This window comes from Nyctereutes procyonoides, unplaced genomic scaffold (genome assembly GCF_905146905.1).
Source record: "Nyctereutes procyonoides isolate TBG_1078 unplaced genomic scaffold, NYPRO_anot_genome, whole genome shotgun sequence".
NCBI classification, from domain to species: domain Eukaryota; kingdom Metazoa; phylum Chordata; class Mammalia; order Carnivora; family Canidae; genus Nyctereutes; species Nyctereutes procyonoides.
The window spans coordinates 41,262,258-41,267,965 of NW_026575135.1; the positions used below are offsets into that span (position 1 = coordinate 41,262,258).

The window sequence follows — 5,708 nt, forward strand, 5'->3', positions numbered from 1 at the left end:
GGTTTTGGCTCTCAAAATTTCCTGTAAGACAAAAAATTAAGTTGCATAATTTAAATCTGAAGGAAAAATAATCTTAGCTACATTGCATAAATTAACTGACAATATGTTGAGTTGATCCTCAAACTGATACACAATTTTTTACTGATCATCATTTCTCTTTTCTACTTTTATCACCCTTGTCGAAACCTGCAGATAAAAGTATGTTTACTGCTGTGTAAAAGATTTAATTGAAAGAAAGTTTGAGTGTTAGAAATAAAGACAATTAGAAAACATAACTTTAAATAGCTTTCCAACTTAAAAAACATGAAAATCACATGAAATTGCACCTTCTGAAAATGTTGTCCAACAGGCAATCTTGCCTTCTTTAAAGATACATGAAATACATTTCCAAGGAAATACATTTGTTTTTACTGCTAGAATGTTGAATTTATGAGTCAAATGGAGTCACTCAGTAAAACTAAATAGCAGCATAATGATGATTACAAACAGCATTATATCTGTGTACTTCTGTTTTGTTGTAGCTCAAGGCCTTTCACTGATTGTCTTTCCAGTATCCTTAACATGTCTGAAACATAGAAGCAGAGGGACCCAAACATCATATTTTGCATGTGGAAAAAAATCACTGACATAAAGAGATGATTAAATTATTTCAAGCTTCTCTTCAGTGCCAAAACTCAAACAAAAGCCTGACTTTCTGAATCTCCGTTTTATTTGCTACCTTAAACATCCAGAAAATTCTCTTCCTTTCTAGCTATTTCTGAAGTTCAGCATTGTTGGAGGGGAGGCTAGGATGCAATACACAGCATAGTGGTGTCATGTTTGATCATATTCACATCTATTATCCTTTAAAACCACCCTCGAGCAAAGCTAAGGTACTGTTCATTTCTTCAGAGGGCACAGAGCATCAAGCACATTTTCCCAAAATGGCTTACACTGAATGATTCATCACATTAAATAGTTTCATGAAGTATGTTCGTTTTATTTTAAATTCCCTGTAGCCTATAAAAAAAAAAGGAATTCTGTTCATGGAGGGTCACACAGAGCATTTTACAGTTGAAAAATAACTTTTTAGACTTCCTTTTCCAACTCTCTGATTTTATAGATGAGGATCAGCTAGGTGATATTACTTGCTCAAGGTCACAATTTGGATATTTTCTTTCCAGGGCACTTTCAATCAAACAGAGCACTGTAGCTGGGGTTTTCCAAACCTTTTCAGGAAGTGAAGATAAGTGTGCTTCTCTATACAACTAACATTCTTTGTCCTTTTTTTTCTCATTTTCTGGCTTGTTGCTCTCATCTTTTTTAGTAGTCTTTAGGGCCAATCAAGTGATAACATAGAATACATGTGGAAGGTCAACAAAGAACTTGAAATTCCTTAAAACCACTTTTTGGTCACTTCTATCCTGGGCTTCTATCTGATCTTCTTCCTGCAGGTCTCTGGGAGAACACTTACTTATCTCTTAGGTTTTTAAAACTTCTGTTTTAATTCTGTAAATAAAGTGTTGTTAAATATAAGATTTTACCAATTTTTGATATCTTTACTACCAAAAACTCTCAAGTTAAGAATTAACAGTATCTCATCCCTAAATGATGTTAAAACATGAAATATTTTGGAAATTGAAGTAGCAAGGGTTACTTAGGGCCATAAAAATGTTACCTACGAACCTAGAGAAATTAAAGTAGGAAAAGCAAATCCAATGCACTACCTTTAGCATAATTTCCATTTTTGTTTCATTATTATAAGATTTTCGTGCACTCCCCCTTTTAAGAACATTTAATCAGAGGGCTCCTAGATATTCTGTGGTATAAGTGGATTATATTTTCCTCCTAAAACTGAGGGGGCTTTGTTTATGTTGTTTGTTTTGTATTTTAAGTTGGATAATGATACCTCTTTAGCTCTGCTGAATTTATATTCTGGTCAGAAGCCATGAAATTGTAAATATAAAGCACATGTCACTTTTTTTTTGAGAAAGAGAGAGAGACAGAGAGAGAGAGAACAAGGGGCTAGGAGTATAGTGAGGATGAGGAGCAGAAGGAGAGGGAGAGAAAGAATCTTAATCAAGCTCCAAACCCAGGCACGGAGCCTGACATTGGGCTCAATCTCGTGATCCTGAGATAGACCTGAACTAAAATCAAGAAGATGCTTAAACAATTGAGCCACTCAGGTGCCCCACATGTCACATTTTTGGATAGAGAACTTATTTATATATTTAGTGTCAGGAGAGCCAATCCCTTATCCTAATGATGAATATGAATTGCATTATCTGTATTTTTCCATGAATTCTTTAATAAAATAGTTTCTAAGCTTTCAGAGCTGACCTTAAATTTACTCAGTTATCCCAGTGCTATCCAAAGACTGCTGGCTTCTCTTCATTAGCTAACAAATGTATCGTGATATTAAGAAAGAATTTCTGCTTCAGATGATAGTGCTTATTATCCACCATGGCCTCCACCTCCTGATTTTATTTCTATACTATGTAGTTTATTTCTGATATATCATATGTGTCCTAGAAAAGTTATTCTACTCAGCAAGTATAACCTTCAGTGTACAAATAATCCTGGTAATTATGCCCTTGTACTTCTGTGTCTGACTTCAGAATGAACCCCATGAATGGGTTTCACATCAAGATTTAATGGTATTTAAATCAAGATAAGCCTCAGAGTTTACAGATTTGACTCACACTTCAAAAGCAAAAAACAAAACAAAAACAAAAACAAAAAATCCAAAAACAAACAAAAAATGGAAAGAGAAAACAATCCTGTTGTGTTTCTATATTTACATTGGGGTCATAATAGATGTAGAATACTTCTAGTGTTTTCCAATTTAGTTGATATAAAAAAGTTGGCTAAGTGTAGCTTGTTCACAAATCTACCAAAAAAATCTGCCATAATCTATATATCCAATTTATCAGTATCTTTTTCAGTGTTTCTGATTTTCATTGCAGTCTGATATATTTCTTTTTTTTAAAAGCAATAATAATAAATAAAATTTTATTTCTTATAGTCAATAAACTCATTAGCTCATGTTCCAAAGGTACTTAATTAAATATCAGGATATTACATCAAATTAAGAGTCTAAAATAGATTATAATTATTACTGGATTACTAGGACTTATTAAGATTTTAGAGTGTTACTCTAGAATTTAAAATTATTTGGAAACCAGGATGTTACTCTAAACAATTGTGGAGGGTGTGAGTAGTTAAATAGTAATTTTGTTGATGTCCTTTGGAAGCCAGAAATAGATTTTCCTTATTCTCTGCCTTATACAATTGTTTTTCACTTATGAAATATCCCAAATTCATGTGGAAATATCACATTTTGCCAGCCCAACATCTATTATTCCTTGTATAATAGACACATTGGTTTATGTAAGAAATACACATATTGATTCTCTCCTTAGCGAAAGGAGGGGCATATGACTTGAACCTGGCCTCAGAGTACTTAAGACTTAATGTCTTTCTCTAGTATCTAGAGAAAGTATCTATCTTCTTTTGAGGCTGCTTGTGTTAGGTTGGGTTCCCACAGCAGCAGACTCATGGGCAAGGATTTGAGGGAAAGTAATTTATTTGAGAAGTGATCCAAAGAAGCACTGCTATGGGAAGAGCAGAGAAGGACAAGAAATCAGTTGAGAGTATGCTAATGAGATTACTGCTTTGGGAAACTGGAGTTCAGTCTCATGGGGATTTCTGGATGATAGTGCGGAATATACCTCAAAGCTGAGGGCTGCTCCAGGAGGCATTAAATCCTTCACTCTTCCAGCTTCCTGTTTCAACAGCCACAGAAAGCCTCTAGGCAAAGAGATTGTGATGTGTGAGATAGGAAACCACTGGCATGTGTGGGACTATGAGGACTGAGGGAATGCAGGCAGGACACCAAGTGCATCTACAACTTTGCTAGATTGCTAGATAAGGAAGAGACTCTTGGACTGCTGGTGACTATATGGATCTCTGTGAGTGGTGAACCTGCCTAAGCTTAAAGCCAATGCTGAGAAAAGCAGAGCCAAAGAAAGGGAGAGAAGAAGATATGAAACAAAACAAAACAAAACACAAGTATATTCAGGTCCTCTGCCCACTTTTTATTTTTATTTTTTATTTATTTATTTTTTCAAGTCTTAGAAACTTTTATTGGATTACTTTATATAGATTCTTTTACAAAGTCAAGCTCTTCACTTCCTGGCTCCTAGTGGTCTTAGATTTCATGCTGAGGAAGACCGTGGGATAACAGTAACATCATAAGATGCAACATGAGGAGAGCAAATGCTGAGTGAGTCAGAATTTGTGCCTCCAGTTGGGACACAAAGAGAAAATATGGGTCTGAGAGCTCCCCAGAAGGTAACAGAAGAGAAATTATAAATGAGGGATCCATCTGTCACATCATAGAAGGATAACTGCCCATACTCGCAGTCTAGGAAGACTCCAACTTTGTGCATCTGCTCTCCTCTCAAAGAGACCTTTTTCAGAGGAAGAAAGACCCAGAACGTATAATCGGTTCCCATCATTGAAACTATGAGTAAGACTATCTCTGGCAGCGGTGGGTAGGTCATTGTATTCGCTGCCATAGTCTTCAGATATCCCCAACTGCCACTTGGTTGCCTCTTCCACATCCACCTCCCAGTAGTGTCTCCCTGAAGTGAAGCTCTCCACACCCAACACGGTGGCCCCGAAGACAATCCTCCCCAGGCCATCAGGCACGTTCTGCTGGAGGTTTCTGAGACATATACTTCTCAGATCCCCAGATAAGACCAGACAGGGATGAGCTGTTTTAGGATCCAAAGTGACAGCTCTGTGGAGAACCTGGAGCATTCCACTCGTTTCTGTCACTTGGCATAAATTCAGGTCTGTGATTCTGGCAGGCTCCAGACACTGGAGCAGTAGTGACTCGCTCCTGGAGCAACGCTGGGGTGTATTCCCCACACTTCTTCTCTAGCTCTGCAGTGATCCTTTGGAGGCTGCAGATCTGTTCAGAAAGCCTGACTTCACTCTCCTTCAGTTTATTCATGTTCTCTTTCCCCAAATCATTCAGTCTCCCTAACATTTCCTGGGACTTCGCCTTCAGCTCCGTGGCAAACTCCATCAGCTGATTCTGACTGTCCTCCCTCCTGCTGGGGCTGAATCTGCACCGTTGCCACCTCTGGACCCTCATCTCCTCTTCAACCATCAACCAGAACCTTATTCAGACTCAATATTCAGACTCATTCATCTCTTTAAAATCCTGCTCTTCTCCCCGAATCATCACCATTCTTTCATGCTCGTCAGCCAATAGGCATTTTGCTACTTCAAGTTTCTCCTTCAATGTGTTCACTATCCCCCGGAATAATTTCCTGTAATGGTCAGCAGCCTCCTGTACTCCGTACACCATGTGATTCTCGTGCTCTCCTGGGCGCAGAGCAGGATTTGGTCATCATCACAGAACAGACGCAGTAGTTCCCGGTGCTCCTCACAGTGGGCATCTTCTGGGATTTTCTGCTCCCCCTGGGAGCTGAGCCTTTGGGACATCCCTGCAGGCATTCCTGCTGTGAACACCCACCTGCACTCTGAACCAAAATGAGAGACGCTGATTTGGGGGCAGTCACACCGGCCAACCTCACTGTGCGACCACAGCAGCCAAGCATCAGAGCAGGTCTGCGCTTTCAGGGCTCCCCCCACCAGCAGGTCCTCCGCCCCCACGTGCTTTTTTTGTAATCTTGATTATTTCCCTTCAGGAAAAA

General features: G+C 38.6%; 1 pseudogene; it reads right to left on the reverse strand.

The window, feature by feature from the left end:
• Nucleotides 1–4,196: 4,196 nt before the first annotated feature.
• LOC129494596 (probable E3 ubiquitin-protein ligase TRIML2) lies at nt 4,197–5,074 on the reverse strand (annotated as a pseudogene).
• Nucleotides 5,075–5,708: the final 634 nt, after the last annotated feature.